The 25,395-nt window shown below is 40.5% G+C and overlaps 1 long non-coding RNA gene across 2 annotated transcripts in view; it reads left to right on the top strand.

The window, feature by feature from the left end:
- The first annotated feature begins 1,727 nt into the window (after positions 1–1,727).
- The window catches only part of LOC129468465 (uncharacterized), a 69,525-nt gene continuing 45,857 nt past the window's right edge, over positions 1,728–25,395 (top strand). Inside the window, exon 1 of one of the 2 annotated variants that reach the window (XR_010116956.1) lies at positions 1,728–2,910. This is a non-coding gene — a long non-coding RNA (uncharacterized lncRNA). Of the gene's footprint in view, positions 2,911–24,075; positions 24,153–25,395 lie in introns of those variants that run through there. The other variant, XR_008652669.2, reaches the window with a different exon arrangement.

Here is a 25,395-nt window from a genome sequence, read left to right on the forward strand (position 1 = left end):
TTCCTTCTTTTAAGTGGCTGCTTTACTTTAGTGCTCCTTTATGTTCAGGTGCCAGAGTGCAAGTGTTGTTGAGTGCAAAGTGTTGTTGCTGTGGTCATTAGCTTCAGCATAGGAAATGGCATGTGCTCTTCCAGTAGCCCATGTTAGACTTTATCTAGAGAGAGATTTGACATTTATGAAACTGAAAAAAACGGTTAAATCTGTAAGAGATCCTTCAAATGTTTGCTCTGGGTCTCTCTTCCCCTTTCTCCCTCTTTCTCTTTCCCTCTCTTAATCTATAACTCTATCTACTAATGTCTCTGTCTGTCTTAGAATGGAGACCTCAAATACCTGCCATAATACTTTGCCCTGGGTAAGCTCAGAATCTGAAAAGAGTCTTTTTCATAGGTTATGACTCAAAACAGTATTTGTTATTATATGAATCAAAACCAAAGAACATGCCCATGTAGGGATATGCCTCAAATTCAAGTTATTAGTTAATTAGTTAGCTGGGTTAATGTTGTGTATTTTTAATTCTCAGTTTTTCATGCCTCTGTGCATGCCCACAGGATATGCTGCCTTTTCACTGGACTGTTCCTTGTGCAACCTCCTCCTCAATTTTTGGCTCATCTTATATCTATGTTTAGACGCCTGAGCTCATCACTATACTCTCCTTTCTCCAACTGTTGTTGGGTGCATTCCCATGCTCCTGACTGCAAGCTGGACAGTTACGGAGCTGGATTCTCACTAAATTAGGATGGTATCTAAATAGCAAAAGGGCTCTTCTCAGCCAGAACAAAATAATATCTTCTATTTTCAGCCATCATGAGGGAAGTTCTGGAGGATTGAAGCTAAATGTGAGATGATGCTTTATTAGGCTGATGGTCTAATACTATCTTCCATATATTATACTGTTCCCTTTTGAGATGTATTTTTTTTTCTGTATAACACTAAGTATCACATCTCAGCTTTCATATGCCATAACTTCAGGGGGCACATTCAAGCAGACTGCAATGAGAATGGTGCCCCCTGGAAGTTTGCAGGGCATACCCAAACAGCCATATGTGTGGCACATATTCCTAAAGTCATAGTATGTTAGCCCTAAAATGGGAAGTATAAATAATCTACTTCAAATTCTACCTTTCACAGATAGAAACTGAGGTCCAGCAATGGAGGTTCTTATATATTTTTATACAGTTATTTATCCAGTGGCTGTATGAGTTCATGTGTAGACCACACATTGCCTAACAGTTATTCACTTTTCACACATAATAGCATTTGATGGGGGCTAAACCTTTATTTACCATATAAAGTTATTCAAAAATATTTTCACTTTCATAAACTTATAAGATCTCCACTTCATCCGGGCACAGTGGCTCACGCCTGTAATCCCAGCACTTTGGGAGGCCAAGGTGGGCGGATCACGAGGTCAAGAGACTGAGACCATCCTGGCCAACATGGTGAAACCCCATCTCTACTAAAAATACAAAAATTAGCTGGGTGTGGTGGCGTGTGCCTGTAGTCCCAGCTACGAGGCAGGCTGAGGCAGGAGAATCTCTTGAACCTGGCAGGCAGAGGTTGCAGTGAGCCGAGATCATGCCACTACACTCCAGCCTGGCGACAGAGTGAGACTCTGCCTCAAAAAAAAAAAAAAAAAAAAAAAAAAAAGATCCCCACTTCCAGCCCCACTAACACAGAAGTTTTCATACTTTAAAAGCCATTAATAATTGAAATAAAATCAAAATTTTATTCCAAAATTTTTTGCGTGAAAACATAAATACTCTTCCTGAGAAAGAGTTTGGGGTAGCATGAAATATACAAGTATAGACTTTAAAAAATTTCCTAAAAGAACACTCACGATTTTTTTTTTTTTTTTTTAACAGAGGATGCAATCTTGGGCGAAACCTACTTTTTGGTCTCTGTCTACTAAACAGCATAAGCTTTATCTTTGATGCTTAGCTTATCCAGCAAAAGAGAGGCCCATAGCCCCCTGTGCTAGAAAGAGCATGGGCTGGGAATTAAAAGGCAGGTTTCCCTAGACTTGACTGTCTTGAGTTTCACTGTTTGACGCAGTCCATTTTATTTCCTTCCCTGGCCCATAGTTTACCAGTTTATAAAAACAGGCTAGACTAGCTGATCCCTAAGGGTTCTTTTCATCTTTAGTATCTTATAATTTATTTTTCTTGAATTAGGTAGAAGGTAAAGACAAATAGTTATAATAGCACAGGATTCTGTGAAGATTAAATGATACCTACTGTAGGACGTCTAGTTTTCAACCTTGCTGCCTATATTTCCTTTCAATGGGATCATTTTGCTATACTATTCATAGCTAATATATGACTTCGTCTTTACAATCAACTAGCTTGATCTACAGTGAAATCTCCTGGTTCCACCCTATCACTACCACCCCCACTTTCTAAATCTTGGAACTTCTTAGCCTTGAAGCAGCTTCTTGACTCCGAGCTGGGTATTTGTTTACTTGGTGTTTTCTATCATCTTGGAATTCTCATTCAGGACTCTCTGTTCTGTATTCATCCTCTCTCTGGTCTCTGTGCTCTTGGCCTCCTCGCTGATTATTCTCTTGCATGGTTTCTTTCCCTTTATGGCTCCGTTTTTTTTTCATTTGTTTCATGTTGTTTGTGTCAGTATATTTAAGCTTGGGGTTGGTTTTTTTCGATCCTTTCTAACAAAACTTTGTTTATGTTTTCCTTTCTTTTTCTCCTTGCTAGATTATCTGTGCCTTTCCTGTAGTTTTATTCTATCAGCAACTGCAGAAAATTTGTTAGTGCAGTTGAAGGTTTTCCCATTTGTTTACTGGAAACTTCGTTCTCACTCCAAGTCTTCTTATTCTGAGGAGGTGTCACCTTCTATGTAATATCACTTGGATACTGAAACTTCTCCATGAACTGGAATAATGTATGCTTCAGTGTGGTAAGCAGAATTTCTAAAATGACCTCTTCCTTTCTGAGATATCCTGACATAATCCCCTAAATTTGTAAATATGATGAAATATCATTCTTGTGATTTTGTGTTATGCTATATGGTACATGTATTAGTCAGGGGGTGCCAGAAAAAGGAACCTATAGGAGATATATATGTATATATATATACACACCTATTCTTACACAGATAGGAAGAGAGAGAGAGAGAGACAGAGGGAGAGTCTTTATTGATTTCCTTGAAGCAAATAAGGAGGTTTTTCTAAACCACATGGAGTGTTGGATAAACAAACCACCCGAGGGAAGACAAAAAATATTATGCATACATAGGACAACCATACCTTAAAAGAGATGTTTTCCCAATGTATGCAATACATATGTTCCGTATTACAGTATTCATACCTAAGTTTATATCTCTAAATGAAAAACAGAAATATATATATTTTTTCAGTTGGAGATGGCTTAAAGATATACTTATTTAAAGGATTTCAAACTGACCACTCACAGACTAAATACTGTTTGGCCTATACAAACTTTTAAAAATAGGAAAATGTACAAAAAGCCTGCATATAAACCCTTTAATCTATAATACAAGTTGAAATTATTTTTTTAAAAAAGAGATATTGTTTACAGCAAAATTTACACTAAGAAATTTGGTGGTGTGGCATGGGTTAGGAGACTTGTCCTTGCTGCCTGAACATACTATTTAATCTCTCTGTTACTCAGCTTTCTTATCGGTAAAATGAGTTCGTTAAACAAGATCAAGGGGTGCCAGCCCAAAAGCCTTCAAGGAGCAGGCAAGTGACATGAGAGAGTGAATAGACCAGGTGCAACACAACACCTGGAACTACAACAATTGGAGTAATGGAACTACAACAATTGGAGACTGCACAAGCTGCTTCAAGGAGGCACCAGCCTGTTATTGTCATGGGGAGAAATGGGCACAGTGTTGCCGATCTTTTGACTTTTCAAAAGAAGCTGGTATCTGTTTATTATAAAGAATTTGCTGCTCAAGTAATTACAGAGGCTGAGAAGTCCCACGATCTGCTACCTGCAAGCTGGAAACACAGGGAATTGGTGCTGTTATTCTGAGAACTGGAGGGTCAATGGCATAATTTCTAGTCGAGGGCAGAGGAGTGATGTCTCAGCACAAGCTGTCAGGCAGAGAGAGAATAAATTCTCCCTTCTTCCACCTTTTTGTTCTATTCAGGCCCTCAATGGATTGGATGAAGCTCACTCACACTGGGCAGGGTCACCTACTTTACCTAGTCCACCAATTTAAATTTTGGTATCATCTGGAAACACTCTCAAAGACACACACAGAAATAATGTTTAATCTGGGAACCGTGTTTCCCAGTTCAGTGGAAACCATCACAATACATTTGCTTTTATAAATAATGCGTTATCCAAGTGGGTCTGATATAATCACGTGAGTCCTTAACAGCAGAGAGCTTTATCCAGCTGGAGGCTGAAAGAGAAGTTGGAGGGATTTGAAGTGTGAGTTCTGAATAAACCCTGGCTGCTACAAAGATGAAGGGCCCTATAGAACGCATGAAGGGGAATATGTGCAGCCTATAGGAGCAGAGAGAACCCCTGACTGGCAGCCAGCAGGGAAATGGGGACCTTATTCCAACAACCAGCAATCTAAAGTAACTAACTTGGCAACAACCTGGGTGAGTTTGGGAGTAATTTCTTCCCCAGAGTCCCTAGATGAGATCCCTGCCTGGCCAACAAGACCCACTTTCTCCCATGAGACCCTAAGCAGAGAACCCAGTTACAATGTACTAGGACTCCGACCTACAGACACTGTGAGATAACAGATTTGTTACTTAAACTTGTAAGTTTATGGTAATTCATTACACAACAACAGACAACTAATATTCCCTGCTGTTGTGCTTCTTTGGTGCCCCTGCCCTTCTCCAAGCACTGAGGGCAGCCAAAACTCCCAAGTAATCTATTAAAGTATTCTAATTTAGAATTGCAATGTTGCTTTACTTGAAGAGAATGGAGAAGAGTCTATCACAGAATTTTCCATAATCAGTTACCAGTACCTGAACTCCCTAAATCAGCAAATTATGCCCTAAACTCACTCAATGACACAGTAGATTGTTGGGTTGATGGATAAATTCTGAAAATTTGATTCAAACTCACACCTTTCTGAGTTAAATTGTCCATTTCTTTTCTCTTAGGGTATCTTCAAAACAGCTTATTGAGATAAGCAAGGCAGGAGTTTATTACCCCAATATTAAAGATGAGGAAATTGAGGTCCTGAGGGAACCTGGAGGCTCTCCCACAGTCGATCACTGAGAATCTGACACAAGCTGCACTCAAAAATGCTGCTATGAAAGGTTACGAGTGCCAGTTACATGCCTTTTACAATTTGTTATGGATGTTTTTGTACATGTTAATTTGTTTCATTATCAGATATTATTATTAAGATAATTTCTATTTGGAAATAAGGAAGCAATGTTAGAGAGTTTATATAATTTATCCAAAATCGCAGCAGCTAGTAACTATGAGAGTTCACCTTAAAAATCTGTCCAACGCCTAGCCTTCCCTTTACCTGAAATAGCGAAAGACCTATTAGGGTGTTAGATCAGGCCCCAAATAATTTGTATCCTTCTTGAGTTAAGTTGGCCAGGCAGGCAAATCAAGACAGCTTAATTCTGTTTGATGGTAGGCTTCCTTCCCACTTTACCATGTCTGATATTAAAAGCAGCTTATGATTTTCACTGTGGCAAAGACCAAGTTATTCTCACATCTGTCCTATGTATATGTTTCAATGGTTGAACAGTCATGGGCCAATATTTGCTCATAGAATATCAAATCTACACGTACTTAGTGTGTCAAAAGACAGTTCTTTCAAAATTTTTAGGGTTAGGGAAGATAAAAGAAATGGGGGAAGGCTTGACAGATGATAGGAGAGGTGGGGGAGGGACAGAGTGGGATGATGGTTCCAGGAATATGGAGAAACTTGGAGAAATGCCCAGAATTGGGAGTGGGAGCTAGGGAATGAGACCCAGAGAAAATAAGGGAGGTGATACAGACAGACTCAAAGTGTAAGGAGGCCTTGAATGTCAGGGCAGGAAGTTTGAAATTGATGATGGAGGGACAGAGGAGACAGACATGTAGGGAAGTGGGGAGTAGTGTTGTCACGGGAGCCCTGGGGGCCTGTCATGGGCATTGGGAGTCTGAGCAGGCTTGCAGGGGAAAGGAGAATTGGAAATTCTCCTGTGCCTCACAGATATATAAATAAAGCACAATAAGGACTGTAATGAGGAAATAAATGTCATAAAAATGTTTGATAGCAGATGGAACATACAAACACAAAAAGATGCCAATAGCCTCCAGCCAAGAGAAATAAAGGAAGGAGCTCGGTCTAGGTGACCCTGAAGCTCTGTTTCAGGTTGCATATTCTGTAATTTCTATGCTTTGATTTATTGAATTTCACAGTGTTTGCCAGCTACTGCCTATGTAGAAAGCACTATGCTGCACAGTAGAGAGTGAGGAGTGAGAGGAAATGTGAGGTTGAATATAATCTAGTTCCCTGCTTGGAAGAAGATTTCTGTATATTGAAGGAGAAGACCCTGCAAACTGTATCACATTTCAGAGTGAGCAAGTGCCCTAAGAGGATTATACATATAATGGAAACCTCAACGGGAGGATGGGTGGACTTCAAGTCATCTATGAAGGTGATGGTTTTAGACATAGGCAAACCCTATGTCTAGCAGTTCCCTACTAGACAGAGGAAAACCCATATCTAAAGGGGTAAGAAAAATGCTCTGGGTATAATAATTATGGTAAGCAGAATTCCAATTTGATCCCCAGTGAATCCCATCCTTGTATAAGCCCCCCCTCTCGATTGCAGTTGGAACTCTAGGCTTGCTTTGTCAGAGGTGATGGATGTCATTCACATAATTACGTTATGTTATATGGCAAAGGCACGGCAATATTCACTTCTGTGTTTGTGTTTCTTTATGTAAGACTCCATCTCAGCATAGTGGGGAGAGATTTCCTGCCACCTTTGAAGAAATCAGTTGCCATTTGTGAGAATTCCACTTGGCATGGAAGTATGGGACCCTCTAGGAGTCGAGAGCATTCCCCAGCTGAAGACAACACAAAATAAAGACCTCAATCTTACAACTCCAAGGAACTACATTGTGGTTTTGTCATGAAAAGTATGGCAAAAACCCCAATTACTTTTTTTTTTTTTTTTTTTTGAGACAGAGTCTTGCTCTGTCACCCAGGCTGGAGTAAGGTGGCGTGATCTCAGCTCACTGCAAGCTCCGTCTCCCAGGTTCACGCCATTCTCCTGCCTCAGCCTCCCGAGTAGCTGGGACTACAGGAGTCTGCCACCATGCCCGGCTAATTTTTTTTGTGTTTTTAGTAGAGACAGGGTTTCACCGTGTTAGCCAGGATAGTCTCGATCTCCTGACCTCATGATCTGCCCGCCTTGGCCTCCCAAAGTGCTGGAATTACAGGCATCAGCCACCCAAACCACAATTACTTTTGCACCAACCTAATACCAACAAGCAGATGAGCTTGGAAAACACTGCTGAACTCCAGAAAGGAAAGTAGCTCAGGGCATACCTAGAGTGTAGTCTTGTAAGACCCTGAGCAGAGGATCCAGCTAACACATGCCTGGACTCTAGACCAGTAGACAGTGAGATAGTAAAGGGTTGTTTCTCAAGCCACCAAATTTGTGGTAATTTGTTGCATAGCAATAGAAATATAATACTATAAGCTATCAGGTTAAGTTTGAGCTCTGAGTACATATTGGGGATTGGTGGGATGGAAGGCTGAAAAGATTGGGAAGAGACAATTTAGTCTAGTCCAAATTAGAATCTATGCACTGAATGTAGTCTTATTCAAATTAGAACTAAATGAAATTCAGTTTCATTTAGAAACTGAATGTTGGGAATGTTGGGAAACACTATGTGGACTACCATGTTCTGTGGTAATGGTCGTGGCATAGTTTGGACAGTAAGAGGGAGACTGAATATTCACAAGCTGGTAGGAGTTGTCCCCATACTATCTTTCTGGCACTTGCCTGGCTTGTGCAAGTTTACAGCCATTGCCAGGATTTCCTATGGGGCTCCTCCACTTTCTTTGAAGCTGTTAAACTCTCATAGCACAAGGTAGTGTAGAAGCACAAGGCAGGAATGAATTATGGCTAGACAGAAGTACCACAGAATTCTGGAAGTTTGAGGTGGGTAGAAGCCTTAAAGGCATGTCTCCTGTTTCTTTCTATAATGCATGGCCCTTCTCTATAAAGTTTCCTATACATGTATATCCTCCCAAATTACTAATCGATGGCTCACTGCTGTGGAAAGACGAGATTGTTAAAGCACGTCAATCGTGAGAAGCTTTATTAATCTGAGCTGTAATTTAATTAAATGGCAATTGTCAGAGGTGAGAGGTGCCTTTAAGATGATCAATTTAAAAGAGGGGAAAATGGCCGGGCGCGGTGGCTCACACATGTAATCCCAGCACTTTGGGAGGCCGAGGCAGGCAGATCACGAGGTCAGGAGATCGAGACCACGGTGAAACCCCGTCTCTACTAAAAATACAAAAAAAACTTAGCTGGGCGTGGTGGCGGACGCCTGTAGTCCCAGCTACTCGGAGAGGCTGAGGCAGGAGAATGGCATGAACCCGGGAGGCAGAGCTTGCAGTGAGCCGAGATTGCGCCACTGCACTCCAGCCTGGGCGACAGAGCGAGACTCCGTCTCAAAAAAAAAAAAAAGGGGGGAAAACAAAACCCATATAGGAGAAGGTAATTATACAGAGTCCCATAGTCACTTGATAACAGGGCCAGATATAACCAGCAGCCCCTCATGTACGGAACTGACAAATCAAGGAGGAAGGATTTATTTAAACATTCTATTAGGTACAAAATATGGCTGACTTTGCCTTTTGAAATTTATATCCAAACCCAACAATTATCCAAGCACTGCCATGACTTACTAGAGAGGGCACTGTCAAGTTTGTTATGAGTACATATCTTTTGGCCATCTGTTCTCCTTGACTATTTCTACTTCCCTTTCTTTGTTTAGTATATATTTACTGCATAAATGTGCATCTTTTCTTTTAGGAAAGCAAGGCTAGTAGTAGGTTCATGTTTACTTCCAGGGTTGTCCTCTTAATATTACGGGGTGACTGACGTCCCTTCTTATTTATAAGACATGCTTTTCTCTCTCTGGGCACAGTCCTCATCAGCTTCCTTTCAATTTCAAGTAGATGCTGAAAATAAAAATCTGCCAAGCACTTCAATTATAATTGCTCTCCAGAACTAGAGCAGCAGAATTGCACCACTAGAATGACACATGAATGTTGGAATGACAGTTGAGGAAATGATGCAGCTCAGAATCACCCAACATAGGCACCCTTAACCGCAAAGCAAGTTCTTTCTTTTATTTCCTCTGAAATTCTCCCACAGGGAAGACAGAGAGGAAGGGACAGGAAAGAGAAAAAGAGGAAAAAGGAGCATAGGAGGAAGGAAAATTGAGGAAGAGAGACACAGTAGAGTATTGAAAGAAGAGAAAAGAAAGGGAACATATAATGTTAGATATTTTTTCCCTGACTCAAAACATTAAAAGCAATTTATCAAGCTGTGTGTGCACCCAGACATATTTCCTTTGATTGGAATGCTGTAGCTACTTCAGTCTCACAACCAGCCACCCATTAAACACAGATTGATATCCTGGAAATTTGGGTGGAGGTTAGTGACTATCTTAAAATGAAGTGAAATTCCTGTAGCCAGGATGGCTGAGTGAAGCCCCTTGCATCCTGCTGTAGGGTCTGTCCAAGGCTTCATCTGATAGGAAATGACAAATAGCCACTCTCCAATAGCAGAATTGCCCCCCTGAGAAGCATTCCTGGGAAAGAGCATAAAACCACAATCAAATGACCATGCTGCTTCCCATATTAAGTACACAGTGAGTGGTTCATGTGTGGGCTTTGGACAGAAGTCTAAATCTCCAGACAGACACTTGGACGGCTGTTGTTCCTAATGACTCCACTGGCCTTGACATGTGAGCAAGCAGGACATGTACCCATTAGAGGCAAATTTTTATTAGAGTGGCCATTCCAGGGATTATTAGGAACTTGTAAAGAATGTAATTACCACTTAAGCTGTATTCAGTTGAATATATTTTAACTATAATTGAAAACAAATGAATGCTTAACTGTATGGTTGGTTAGGCCTCCATAACCACTGTTATCTTATTATTTACATTAATTAAAACAACATGTGCTGGGATTTATTTGCAAGTGTGCAGTTACAATTCAATAAAGGCTTAAAACAGATTATTTAGCGTTTGCTCTTGCAGCATTGGCTCAGTGTTGGCCAGTATGATTTTTGCCACAAACTCTTCTGATCCACTGAAATGAGAAAAGAGAGATGTGTATTTCTTTTCATCAAAATAAAATGAATCCTTTCAAAAAAGCATTTAAACTCATCAAGTTCTTTCTTTTCTTTAGTGTAACAGGAAGACTATGAATGTTTGTGGCCACCTGACCACTTTAATCTTGATGATTTTCAAAAGAAATCAGCTTTCAGCTTTTGTTGATCATTACAAGTATTTGGGGCTTTGAACTGCTGAGAGTATTGTATCTGTTTTTAAGCAAATGCAATCATCAAGAATCTCCTAGTATTTGTTGCCTCATATTTGATGTTTTTTCCCAACATACTAGGAAAAAGTAATTTTAGGGGAGTTTTCTGTAATAATTTAACTTGCCTTCTGAGGAAACCTCTAAGAGCCTATATTGGAAATACTGGAGCTGACTCTAGCTCCCTTGTTCAATGCAATATTGGGACATGACCTTGTGTCCCTGGACTTTAATTTTGCAATCTGTAAAAATGGGGATGAAAACGGTCTTATCTACCTAGCAGGGTTATGTTGAGACTGCAGAAGATAGCACTGGAAGGGTGTTGAAATCTATCATGAATATCCCAGAGGTCAGGATCATGACCCATGGTCATCGCAGACCCATGAAGTTGGTCTTCATTGAAGGCAGCAAGAGTCTGACACTTAGCAAATGCTCAATTAGCGTTTCTTGAATGGTTTTTATGGTATGCATCTTTACTGGTTATCAAGATACATTTAGGACAGGCAGAAATGAACCTCAACCTCAGCTGTGAGGATTTAGTAGTTTGAAAGAAGAGTGCACGTGTTTGCCACAGTGAGCTGCAGGAATGCCTCCTGAAGAGCATTCTGCAAGTGTCTTTTCCACTTGTTCTTCCACCAGTTTTCCTTGATCTTTTTGTCACAGCTAGCTAACTGATTCTTTGGAAGCATTGCCCTGTTTCATTTTGCTGTGGTCATCAACCTTATTGTCAGTTTAAGGGACATCTTTGCTTTGCTAAACACAAACATCCATACATTATTACATCTTCCGGTGACCATACGATGTGGCAGTGAGAAATGTGAACCTGAGGGCAGTGCCTGGAAGAAGAAGAAGATGTGCCACAGAGAGGACAGGAGCTCAGGATTTGAAATTCTTTAAAAGACTTTGTCATAAGATCCTGACAGAGTAGGGCAAAAGGGTATTTAATTTCAAGGAACCAAATTCTAGGAAATCAAAACTAGTTACAGATGAAGTTCTGGTAAATTATCCTTTATAAAACAACTACCAAATGGACATGGCAGACAAGATTTCATCAAACCCGATCCTTGTCTACTTTCGCACCTTGGTCAGTCATCACTCTCACCACCTCTTTACTCATGAGACACATAATCTACGTGTGAACAGGCAGCAATGTCCCCTTCTCTGAACATGTCATATTTTTATTCTTCTGTACCTTTGTACCTACTGTTATCTCTGCCTGGAATACCTAATTCCTGTCTCCCTTGGAAGCTCAGAGTTTTATGATGGTATAATTTCATGTCTGCCTCCTCCACAACCCATGAGCTTCTCGAGGGCAGAGTCTCATCTCAATCCTGATTACACTTTCGAATCTCAGTCAAGTGCTGGCAGGGAATGTTTATTTACTGAAGGCATATATGTCATTGGTGTCTGATACAACTTTCTGTGAAGATGTGAATGTTCTAGATGGGTGCTGTCTGGTCCAACAGCCACTAGCCCTATGTGACTATTGAGCACTTGAAGTGTGGCTAGTGCAACTGAGGAGCTAAAGTTCTAATTTTAATAAATTAGTCACGTGACTGGTGGCTGCTGCACTGGACAGCACAGCTATAGATAATGAAAAAAGAATGGCCAAAAGAGATTCCAAGAAATGCTGCTCACGTTCTATGACAAGGGGACAGGCATAAGCCCAAATGAGTGAGACCAGAGATCAGAAAGGGCATACTACTCAACTCCCACATTTCTCCCTCACGCGATGTTGATCATGTAGTTCTGCAGCTGGCTTGGAAGCCAGAAGATGCCGGTATGCATAGCTGTGCTTTCTGTCCCTGACTTGACTCCACTCCTGAATGGTCAACACACTCTATTTGGTTGGTGCCTGTAAAAAGAATCCTTTCCATAAAGTATGAAGAGGGCTTTGGAAAGGGAATCAAATTCAGTGGCGAGGGAGGGAATGAACTTACAGTCCACTGAAGGAGCCCTTGTAATACAAGGCAGTGCTGTAAGACCCTTCTCAGAGTGGAGTTGCCTTGTCTTTGGCACACCATTCCTGAAAGGCCAGGAAGGGCCCAGCTCAGACAGGGAGACAGAGAATGTCTGGGTTGGGAAAGAGAAAGAGCACTGCAGGGTCACCAGTTGGAACAGACTGAAACCAAACCCAGCTGGAGGTCAGGCGACATGCTTTCCAGATGTCTCCCAGGGACTGGCTCCCATTACTTTCTGCAAAAGAGGTGCTTGAAATAAAAGTGAAATCACCACAGCTCCATAGTCATGTCCTTGACTCCCTAACACTGCCCCGTCCTTGCTGGGGAGCATTTAAATGTTCATCAGCTCGAGGGTTTCTGACCGTGGCTTCAGAAGATCCATGAGTCCCCAGAATGGTAGGTCAATTTTGTTTATATAAGTATTTTCCAGAAAAATGACTCAAAGCATTTGTAAAAAGTTCAAGATTTATAAATCAAAAGATTTAGAACTGCTGTTCTATTTTACATCCCACCTGCCATGTCTCATATGAAGAACCAAAGGCTAAGAGAGCAAAAATGACATTTCCCAGGCCATACACTCAGTGGCAGAACAAGAATGGAAGAGGAGAGACCAAAGGGTAGAGCTCATAGCTCCTCATCAGAGATCCCATCCTCTCTTCCCCAGCAATCATCAGCACTTTTGGAAGTAGTTAGTCTACCTAATATGCACCCATCATGTCAACGTCAGCCTTTATTTCTCCAGTCTTCATAATATATCGTGAGAAACTTAGTTGTGTTTGGGTGAAGTCCAGAGTGAAAGTCAGGTCTTCATGACTCCCAGTGGTCTCTGGGAACTGCAGAATTAACACAAATAATCTGTTCATTCTCAAAGCAACCAAATATTATCTGTAGTCTGAATAAATTACATTTTCCACATACAAATGAGTTCCTTAAAATGAATGCAGATGCTATTGAGATAAAACAAAATGCTAATTTATCTACAGTTAATTTATTTCAAACAAAGCACTAAAAGTTAAATGACCACAATTGGGGCTACAAGCTTTGAAGTATTTTGATACCATAAAGGAATCCTCACACTCACAAAAGTATGAACCATTAAAGTACGTCTACTATATTTTCCTGATTTGGCAATGAATAAATAAAGTAAGTTCAAGTTTATTTCTCTATAACTAGTGTTTCAAATGTTTTTTCTATTCATTGAATCAAAAAAAGCTGTTGACATATCTCAAGTGACGGTGCCGTATCTCATAACCAGGGTCCCTAATGCTGCCAGACATTCTCCATTTCATGGAGGCTGCTGCCACTTAGAAGAAGCACACAGGTTTCTTATTTTTAGGAATAGGATGTAGGTACCCCTAGGTATCATTCCTAGGGATATTGGCCTTATCTGTGTGTAGATGGGTTGAGATTATAATATCTTTTTCAAAATTGAGGACAAGTGGTACAGCTATGGATTGTAATGGGAAGGTGGCTCTGGGGTTGACTGGATCCCATTCTGCCAACTGCTTGATGGGCAGACTGTCTCATCCTAGGTCCTAGAAGGAAACAAATGGCCAGTGCAATCTTCCTGGTTTCTTTATAATAAAGACACCATTTATTATGCTCTCTGCTTGGTTTATTCTCACTGAGATTTTTCATAAATAAAAACAAACTTGTGGATTATACAGTTATGAATATGTAAAACATACTTGTTGGGACCCTCCAGTTGTCTCACATCATTGTTTTTTCCCGAAAGTCCTTAATTAAATTCTAGGCCAAATAAACCCAAAGGAATAAGACCACACATAGTACTTTAAACTGTGCTTTAGGAGATGATGGATTATGCCCTCACAGTAGCAGGTTCTTAAAGACATTTCAACTCAGGGTTATTTGTTTAGACATCTAGAGACAGGCACCCCATTCTGCAACTAGAGCACAGAGGACCTCCTTCTGCCTGAGTTTTTGGAAGTGGACAGACAAGTGGCCCTGGTCCTGCTATAGGAGGCACACATGACATCTCTCCAAGAAGGCAATCGGGTTGCTTGCCAAAAGGAAGTGAACACCAGCAGGGACTGCAGGAGCAGCAGGAATTCTGTTATAAGGAAGCAGGCTCACTAGGAAAACACATGCAGGTCTTGCTGAGTTTATTTATAGAACCGAGTGGCTCACATGCACCAGACCTACTCCTTGCCCAATGTTGGCAGACATGACTCTCTAGTGTTTTATGTCCTCCAGAGTTAGCATAGGCTTTGGTGCTCTATGTCCTTTTTTCCAGCCAATAGCCACCATCTTGTAATGTCACCGTTCCTTCCACTTAATGGTTTTTTCTCTACTATGATGCCACTACTCCTGTACCTCATGATGATTCCTTCGGTCATCTATTCCTCGTCATAATGGATTTTCAGAATTTTTTCTACAGAAAGTGGTTTTGACAGTTATCTATGGGGCATAATCACGAACAGTTTGATTGCTAATGAGAAGGCCAAGAATATCATGTCATCAAGGTGAGTGAAGATGATGGGAGATGAAAAAACCTGCTCCTGAATGACTATTGGGTACATAATGAAATGAAGGCAGAAATAAAGATGTTCTTTGAAACCAATGAGAACAAAGACACAACATACCAGAATCTCTGGGACACATTCAAAGCAGTGTGTAGAGGGAAATTTATATCACTAAATGCCCACAAGAGAAAGCAGGAAAGATCCAAAATTGACACCCTAACATCACAATGAAAAGAACTAGAAAAGCAAGAGCAAACACATTCAAAAGCTAGCAGAAGGCTAGAAATAACTAAAATCAGAGCAGAACTGAAGGAAATAGAGACACAAAAAACCCTTCAAAAATTAATGAATCCAGGAGCTGGTTTTTTGAAAAGATCAACAAAATTGATAGACCACTAGCAAGATTAATAAAGAAGAAAAGAGAGAAGAATCAAATAGATGCAATAAAAAATGAGAAAGGGGATATCACCACCGATCCCACAGAAATAGAATCTACCATCAGAGAATACTACAAACACCTCTACGCAAATAAACTAGAAAATCTAGAAGAAACGGATAAATTCCTCGACAAATACACCCTCCCAAGACTAAACCAGGAAGAAGTTGAATCTCTGAATAGACCAATAACAGGCTCTGAAATTGTGGCAATAATCAATAGCTTACCAACAAAAAGAGTCCAGGACCTGATGGATTCACAGCCGAATTCTACCAGAGGTACAAGGAGGAACTGGTACCATTCCTTCTGAAACTATTCCAATCAATAGAAAAAGAGGGAATCCTCCCTAACACATTTTATGAGGCCAGTATCGTCCTGATACCAAAGCCTGGTAGAGACACAACCAAAAAAGAGAATTTCAGACCAATATCCTTGATGAACATTGATGCAAAAATCCTCAATAAAATACTGGCAAACCGAATCCAGCAGCACATCAAAAAGCTTATCCACCATGATCAAGTGGGCTTCATCCCTGGGATGCAAGGCTGGTTCAACATACGCAAATCAATAAATGTAATCCAGCATATAAACAGAACCAAAGACAAAAACCACATGATTATCTCAATAGATGCAGAAAAGGCCTTTGACAAAATTCAACAACACTTCATGCTAAAAACTCTCAATAAATTAGGTATTGATGGGATGTACCTCAAAATAATAAGAGCTATCTATGACAAACCCACAGCCAATATCATACTGAATGGGCAAAAACTGGAAGCATTCCCTTTGAAAACTGGCACAAGACAGGGATGCCCTCTCTCACCACTCCTATTCAACATAGTGCTGGAAGTTCTGGCCAGGGCAATTAGGCAGGAGAAGGAAATAAAGGGTATTCAATTAGGAAAAGAGGAAGTCAAATTGTCCCTGTTTGCAGATGACATGATTGTATATCTAGAAAACCCCATTGTCTCAGCCCAAAATCTCCTTAATCTGATTGGCAACTTCAGCAAAGTCACAGGATACAAAATCAATGTACAAAAATCACAAGCATTCTTGTACACCAATCACAGACAAACAGAGAGCCAAATCATGAGTGAACTCCCATTCACAATTGCTTCAAAGAGAATAAAATACCTAGGAATCCAACTTACAAGGGATGTGAAGGACCTCTTCAAGGAGAACTACAAACCACTGCTCAATGAAATAAAAGAGGATACAAACAAATGGAAGAACATTCCATGCTCATGGGTTGGAAGAACCAATATTGTGAAAATGGCCATACTGCCCAAGGTAATTTATAGATTCAATGCCATCCCCATCAAGCTACCAATGACTTTCTTCACAGAATTGGAAAAAACTACTTTCAAGTTCATATGGAACCAAAAAAGAGCCCGCATCGCCAAGTCAATCCTAAGCCAAAAGAACAAAGCTGGAGGCATCACGCTACCTGACTTCAAACTATATTACAAGGCTACAGTAACCAAAACAGCATGGTACCAGTACCACAACAGAGACATAGATCAGTGGAACAGAACAGAGCCCTCAGAAATAATGCCACATATCTACAACTATCTGATCTTTGACAAACCTGACAAAAACAAGCGATGGGGAAAGCATTCCCTATTTAATAAATGGTGCTGGGAAAACTGGCTAGCCATATGTAGAAAGCTGAAACTGGATCCCTTCCTTACACCTTATACAAAAATTAATTCAAGATGGATTAAAGACTTAAATGTTACACCTAAAACCATAAAAACCCTAGAAGAAAACCTAGGCAATACCATTCAGGACATAGGCATGGGCAAGGACTCCATGTCTAAAACACCAAAAGCAATGGCAACAAAAGCCAAAATTGACAAATGGGATCTAATTAAACTAAAGAGCTTCTGCACAGCAAAAGAAACTACCATCAGAGTGAACAGGCAACCTACAAAATGGGAGAAAATTTTCGCAACCTACTCATCTGACAAAGGGCTGATATCCAGAATCTACAATGAACTCAAACAAATTTACAAGAAAAAAACAAACAACCCCATCAAAAAGTGGGCGAAGGACATGAACAGACACTTCTCAAAAGAAGACATTTATGCAGCCCAAAAGCACATGCAAAAATGCTCATCATCACTGGCCATCAGAGAAATGCAAATCAAAACCACAATGAGATACCATCTCACACCAGTTAGAATGGCCATCATTAAAAATTCAGGAAACAACAGGTGCTGGAGAGGATGTGGAGAAACAGGAACACTTTTACACTGTTGGAGGGACTGTAAACTAGTTCAACCATGTGGAAGTCAGTGTGGCGATTCCTCAGGGACTTAGAACTAGAAATACCATTTGACCCAGCCATCCCATTACTGGGTATATACCCAAAGGACTATAAATGCTGCTGCTATAAAGACATATGCACACGTATGTTTATTGCAGCACTATTCACAATAGCAAAGACTTGGAACCAACCCAAATGTCCAACAACGATAGACTGGATTAAGAAAATATGGCACATATACACCATGGAATACTATGCAGCCATAAAAAATGATGAGTTCATGTCCTTTGTAGGGACATGGATGAAACTGGAAACGATCATTCTCAGTAAACTATCGCAAGGACAAAAAACCAAACACCGCATGTTCTCACTCATAGGTGGAAACTGAACAATGAGAACTCATGGACACAAGAAGGGGAACATCACAGTCCGGGGACTGTTGTGGGGTGGGGGGAGGGGGGAGGGACAGCATTTGAGATATACCTAATGATAAATGACGAGTTAATGGGTGCAGCAAACCAACATGGCACATGGATACATATGTAACAAACCTGCACATTGTGCACCTGTACCCTAAAACCTAAAGTATAATAATAAAAAAAAATAGAAAAAAAAATTAGTGCCATATAAAAGACAGTCCTGTTAAGTGTAAGCTCATCCCTGCTGCCCTCCCTAGCTCCCAGTACAATAAATGAAATGTATATTTCTGTTGGCTCCTAAAAAAAAAAAAAAAAAAGAGAAAGCAAACTCTATGTCAGCCTACTTTAATGGACCAAATACCTATATGTGTTTTGGGAGTTGAGTTCCAGGTGTAAGAAGTTACCAGGGCCATATATGATTAGAGTTGGAAATAAGTTCTTCAAAAAGCACTTCACATCATGGGCTTTTCTGCTAATTTATCTTGCTTTTTTCAACTACTTATCAAAGCCAGTAGGGATAGATAACTACTGACTCCATCCCTATCCAAAGCAGGATTTCATAATACCTGATTACAAATATACCCTGTACTTGATATGCCCTTGGGATTTTTGCATTCCCAGAAATAGAGGAAAGAAGCTTACAATAGCCACCCAATTTACTAAGAAAGAGACTAGTTTTGGAGGTTTAGAATGATGTGATTTGGACCAAAAGATATGATTGGTAAGTGTCGTAAAAGCCATGTAAATCTGGAAGATGGTACTTTTACAGATGCCCGAAATAGTCCCAGCCCAGCAAACCCGGTTGATAATGAGTATCTTTTGTCAACAGAGGAGGCCTCCTGGAACTAATTCATAAAAAATAATTCACAGTGGACCAGATGCTTTCAACCACAGGATGTTGAGGATTTTTCACTACAGGTTGAACTTTTAGAAATAACATTTGTCAATGTTGTTTTTATAAGATGATTGATTATTTTAGTTAGCAAATATTTAATGAACACCTACACTAGATGGATCAGTAACACAAACATGAAAACAGACTTAGTTTTGGGTATAAGGCCCATCCAGATTCATATGGCTTCTAGGGAGCAAACTTGGTCATTGGTTGAAAGTTAATCCAACACGAAAATATCTTTCTGAACAAAATTTCTGTAAATAAGAAAAAATATAAACCCAGAATTCTAGCAATGGAAACACAAATTTCGGTTTCTACAAAAACAGTTTTTTAAAGATCCTAGAAGATGAGAAAATAAAAAAATACATGCATATTAGAATTGTATGGCTAGTTGTTCTTATTTTATATTTAAAGAAACTTAGGCTCAGATAGAGAAGGGACTTTTTTGAAGTAACAGAGTAAAAAATTGAGTAAAATTCCAACTTTTAAACTCCAAGTCTAGTATGTTGCTCCTTTCTCTCCTAATCTTCATTCTTTTCCTATTGCCTTCCTGAGCTACTGGTAACAGTTTTGAGTTTCTTTGTACTGAGGCACTGATGAGGCCAGGAGAAAGTGCACAGGAAGTTATCATTTGCCTGCACCAGAGCAACTAGGCTTTTTATTCCCTCAGTTGAAAATGCAGGCTGTTTTTTGGTTGGTTGACATAGCAATTAAAAAATTCTATATGACTAAACATTCTGGTCACCTCTACAGAGGGTTATATTTCCCACATGTACTTTCCCACAGAAGCCATCATAGAGCTGTGGTGTGATTCTTTCTTCCCTTCCCTCCAGGTGTCTGTGTCTTTCCCACACATTGTAAGGAACAGGACAGTCCCTCGATGTGCTGGTACCTGGCCGCCATGCAGATCATGAGGGGAGAGAAGCAGGCTGCTTCGGGGCATCCTGCCATAGAGGCTGGGTGGGAGAGAACAGGAGCTCAGATGTGAAGAACAGGGACAAGGGAGCAAGGTATAGCAGCACCAGCATTTTCAGAATCAAGGCAAGAAACTGTGAGAAGCCCATCTTAGAAACCCTCTTCTCTGAGCTATCCCAGTAATGCGATTTTATTATACTATTGGGCCCTAAGATAACATTCTTCTACCAGGAGGAGGGAGATTGACTATTTTATCAGTCATTAATTTTGGTAAATATTTTTGAGTCTTATTCGTATAATAAAAACTAGATGGAAAAACAGCTGGCAAATTGTGTGTGTGTCTGTGTATGATTTATCATATATATCACATGTATGATATATATGTGATATATATTATATGTATGTATTATGTATATCAGCAGATTTATACATGCTTATTGGTTCTGTTCAGCTTTCTGTTCCCACATTAGTACAGAATTTATGTTGGGTTCTGCAAAAGACAAACCTCCTCTGGATATTAGCCCTTTGTCAGATGAGTAGGTTGCAAAAATTTTCTCCCATTGTGTAGGTTGCCTGTTCACTCTGATGATAGTTTCTTTTGCTGTGCAGAAGCTCTTTAGTTTAATGAGATCCCATTTGTCGATTTTGGCTTTTGTTGCCATTGCTTTTGGTGTTTTAGACATGAAGTCCTTGCCCACGCCTATGTCCTGAATGGTATTGCCTAGGTTTTCTTGTAGGATTTTAATGGTTTTAGGTCTAACATATAAGTCTTTAATCCATCTTGAATTAATTTTTGTATAAGGTGTAAGGAAGGGATCCAGTTGCAGCTTTCTACATATGGCTAGCCAGTTTTCCCAGCACCATTTATTAAATAGGGAATCCTTTCCCCATTTCTTGTTTTTGTCAGGTTTGTCAAAGATCAGATAGTTGTAGCTATGCGGCATCATTTCTGAGGGCTCTGTTCTGTTCCATTGATCTATGTCTCTGTTGTGGTACCAGTACTATGCTGTTTTGGTTACTGTAGCCTTGTAGTATAGTTTAAAGTCAGGTAGCGTGATGCCTCCAGCTTTGTTCTTTTGGCTTAGAATTGACTTGGCGATGCGGGCTCTTTTTTGGTTCCATATGAACTTGAAAGTAGTTTTTTCCAATTCTGTGAAGAAAGTCATTGGTAGCTTGATGGGGATGGCATTGAATCTATAAATTACCTTGGGCAGTATGGCCATTTTCACGATATTGATTCTTCCAACCCATGAGCATGGAATGTTCTTCCATTTGTTTGTATCCTCTTTTATTTCATTGAGCAGTGGTTTGTAGTTCTCCTTGAAGAGGTCCTTCACATCCCTTGTAAGTTGGATTCCTAGGTATTTTATTCTCTTTGAAGCAATTGTGAATGGGAGTTCACTCATGATTTGGCTCTCTGTTTGTCTGTTATTGGTGTACAAGAATGCTTGTGATTTTTGTACATTGATTTTGTATCCTGAGACTTTGCTGAAGTTGCTAATCAGCTTAAGGAGATTTTGGGCTGAGACAATGGGGTTTTCTAGATATACAATCATGTCATCTGCAAACAGGGACAATTTGACTTCCTCTTTTCCTAATTGAATACCCTTTATTTCCTTCTCCTGCCTGATTGCTCTGGCCAGAACTTCCAGCACTATGTTGAATAGGAGCGGTGAGAGAGGGCATCCCTGTCTTGTGCCAGTTTTCAGAGGGAATGCTTCCAGTTTTTGCCCATTCAGTATGATATTGGCTGTGGGTTTGTCATAGATAGCTCTTATTATTTTGAGGTACATCCCATCAATACCTAATTTATTGAGAGTTTTTAGCATGAAGTGTTGTTGAATTTTGTCAAAGGCCTTTTCTGCATCTATTGAGATAATCATGTGGTTTTTGTCTTTGGTTCTGTTTATATGCTGGATTACATTTATTGATTTGCGTATGTTGAACCAGCCTTGCATCCGAACTCAAACAAATTTACAAGAAAAAAACAAACAACCCCATCAAAAAGTGGGCAGAGGACATGAACAGACACTTCTCAAAAGAAGACATTTATGCAGCCAAAAAACACATGAAGAAATGCTCCTCATCACTGGCCATCAGAGAAATGCAAATCAAAACCACAGTGAGATACCATCTCACACCAGTTAGAATGGCCATCATTAAAAAATCAGGAAACAACAGGTGCTGGAGAGGATGTGGAGAAATAGGAACACTTTTACACTGTTGGTGGGACTGTAAACTAGTTCAACCATGTGGAAGTCAGTGTGGCGATTCCTCAGGGACTTAGAACTAGAAATACCATTTGACCCAGCCATCCCATTACTGGGTATATACCCAAAGGACTATAAATCAGGCTGCTATAAAGACATATGCACACGTATGTTTATTGCGGCACTATTCACAATAGCAAAGAGTTGGAACCAACCCAAATGTCCAACAACGATAGACTGGATTAAGAAAATGTGGCACATATACACCATGGAATACTATGCAGCCATAAAAAATGATGAGTTCGTGTCCTTTGTAGGGACATGGATGAAACTGGAAAACATCATTCTCAGTAAACTATCGCAAGGACAAAAAACCAAACACCGCATGTTCTCACTCATAGGTGGGAATTGAACAATGAGAACTCATGGACACAGGAAGGGGAACATCACGCTCCGGGGACTGTTGTGGGGTGGGGGGAGGGGGGAGGGACAGCATTAGGAGATACACCTAATGCTAAATGACGAGTTAATGGGTGCAGGAAATCAACATGGCACGTGGATACATATGTAACAAACCTGCACATTGTGCACATGTACCCTAAAACCCTAAAGTATAATTAAAAAAAAAAAAAAAAAAAAGACAAACCTCCTCACTCAAAGCTTTTGCTGATTCTGGGATTCGAGAGAATTCTAAACCACCAATGCAAGGCAAGGTTGGACAAATGGGCAAATGAAGAGTGCTGATAGAGACAGATCCTTGGGAGACTTTGCTATTGATGATTCCTGGACTGAGAGTCCCACCAGGGAACTCTTGCAGTGGCTGGTTTCAAACACCTCTGGTAGCTCCCACAATGACATGCACCTCTGTACTCTCACCCTGGTCTCAGCATTGAGGCCTGAAAATACTTGCATTTTCTTTTCCTTAAGAACAAAGATAATCAGTCCTGTTTTTATTCACATGTTTCTTCTTATTTTATCCCTTGCCAGGACCCCCTGAGGCAGATCCCAGGTAATTCTGGCAGTTGCAGGCTACCTCAGAATAGGGCTGTTTTTTGTTTGCTCTCTGGGTCAGGTCCCAACCAGCTTTATGGAGGACCCTTTATATTCTCATCCTGGGTTATCTTGGAGTTCACAAAGGAAGAATACCTGGTGTTCTAACAAAGTTATTCAGGAAAAGAAAGAACAGCATTGCTATTCATTTGCCAGATATATATTTATTAAAATAGGGCTCAGTGTTGGAAATAGAAAGAAATAGATAATCCCTGCTGTGGAGAAGCCCACATTGTGGTGGGAAAGTAGACATGGAAACAGGCAATCACAAAGTGGTGTGCTGCAAGCAGACAGGTATGCATGCAGTATAATAGTAGCATAGAGAATAAAATCATCTCCCATGTGAGAAGGAGTCATACAAGAGGTGATAACTGAGTTGAGCTATAAGGAATAATCTAGGGTTCACCAATCTAGGAAACGGTAAAAAAAATAAACAGACAAAAGACACAGCATATGCAATACTGCAGAATACATATTATAGTTAATCTATTACTCTAACTCAACTGGGATAAGGTGTAGTTTATATTTCCCTCTGAAGCCATTGCAATTTTCCCTTCACCTATTGGATTTGTTGTTTGCTTTGAGAAATAAATAAATATATAAGGAGGAAAGAATTAAGGGCAGAGTGGGATAGGGAGATAAATAAGAATAAAAGTAAATTTGCTAGACCCTTGCTTACATTATTACCACACTAAAAGACAGATGGGAAAAATCTCCTTCAAAGTCACTGATTCATTTGTGCCAACCCCTAGTAACACCTAGCAACTTCCTGTTATTGAAATTGTGAAACTAAGCCTGGAATGGAACATTCTATATCAGCCTTAGTCATTGATGCCATTGATTCAGTATGGTGCTTCATGGAATCCAAGAGATTGCCTAGAGCAGGATTCATTCTTTCTGTTTCCTCCAAAGTGCCAGCAAAGCGTCTTCAAGTGGAGCCAGCTGATCTGAACAGCATTTGAGCATGCAGTGCTCCCATGAGTTACAAGTACGTGAATTATAGGCAAGATGTGCACACAGGGATAGACACCACTGACTCCAGGAGGCCCCCAAGGGAGGAAGACTTCTTGGTCCAGCAAGTTTGGTAATACACCTGGATCCTTCAGCAATGGTATACAAAAGAACTCTCCCTGAAGCATAGGATCCTGAATGCAACATTATTTATGGAAAGTGAAGCAGTACAACGAAGGACCTGGCCTCTTCCTTTCTCCTGGGCTCTGAGTAACGCCCTTGGGAAGGCTGTCCAATCATGGCAGTCAGAGGTTATGTCCAAGTGCTGTTTGAGGGGAGCAGCAAAGAGCCGACTGCAGGTGTGGGCATGCCCCCTCCTCCATCTTGGGCCTTCTGGAGAAGACTGCGCTTTCTGAGAAAGGCCTAATGAAAAGGATCAAGCTCACACAGAGGCCCTGCTGTGCAGGAAGATTGCTTCCAAGAAGCGATTCATTTTTAGTTTAACAACTGTGCGTTTGGTCCCCACACAATTTATCTTCATGCAAAATCACATACCTGTGTGCCAGATGTGCACAGCTGTATATGAGCAACTGCTGATCTATCTGTATCACATGCCAAGTGCCTGTTTCTTTAAATTAGGGTGGGTTGGGATTTGGGCCATGTGAAAATTTCATTTTGAAACCAGAAACCAAGCAAGCCCTGACTATGGAGGGGCGGGGGGTGGGGCGGGCGTTGAGCATAGCATCATGATGAACCAAGGTTGACTTAGTCTTTTCCAGGACCCCCCAGAAACTCCCCCTTTCTCGACCCCTAAAATTCAGCTGCATTCTAGGTCTGGAGAGGTTAGGCTATCTGGAGATTTAGTTCTGCCAAAGTGTGCGGCCCTTGTAAATGCCTGTGGTGAAACTGCAAAACCTCTGCCCAGCCCTCAGGAGCTCTTGAAGCAAAATAGAACTTGACATTTTTAGACGGTGTTTGAGTTTTTGCCCTCTGGATTCAGAAGAAGCAAGACCACAGTACACGAAATGAAGGCTACTACCCCAGTAGCGGGGCATTGCGATCCACCTAAGAGCAGGAAACTGAAGTGATGAGGGGACCGTTCCTCTGGAAACCCACATCTTTGCGTGCACTGAGGGATCCACAGCAGAACACGTGGACGTTTCTCCTCTGGTCTTGCCTATTTGCACTTTCATAGCCAAAGAAAGCCAATAGGAAAAGGAGACTCATCCATCATTTTGTCAGTTTATGACTTATTTTTGAGTATCCACTAATGCTAGGTG

The sequence above is a fragment of the Symphalangus syndactylus genome, chromosome 18, assembly GCF_028878055.3.
Source record: "Symphalangus syndactylus isolate Jambi chromosome 18, NHGRI_mSymSyn1-v2.1_pri, whole genome shotgun sequence".
In the NCBI taxonomy this organism is placed as follows: Eukaryota; Metazoa; Chordata; class Mammalia; order Primates; family Hylobatidae; genus Symphalangus; species Symphalangus syndactylus.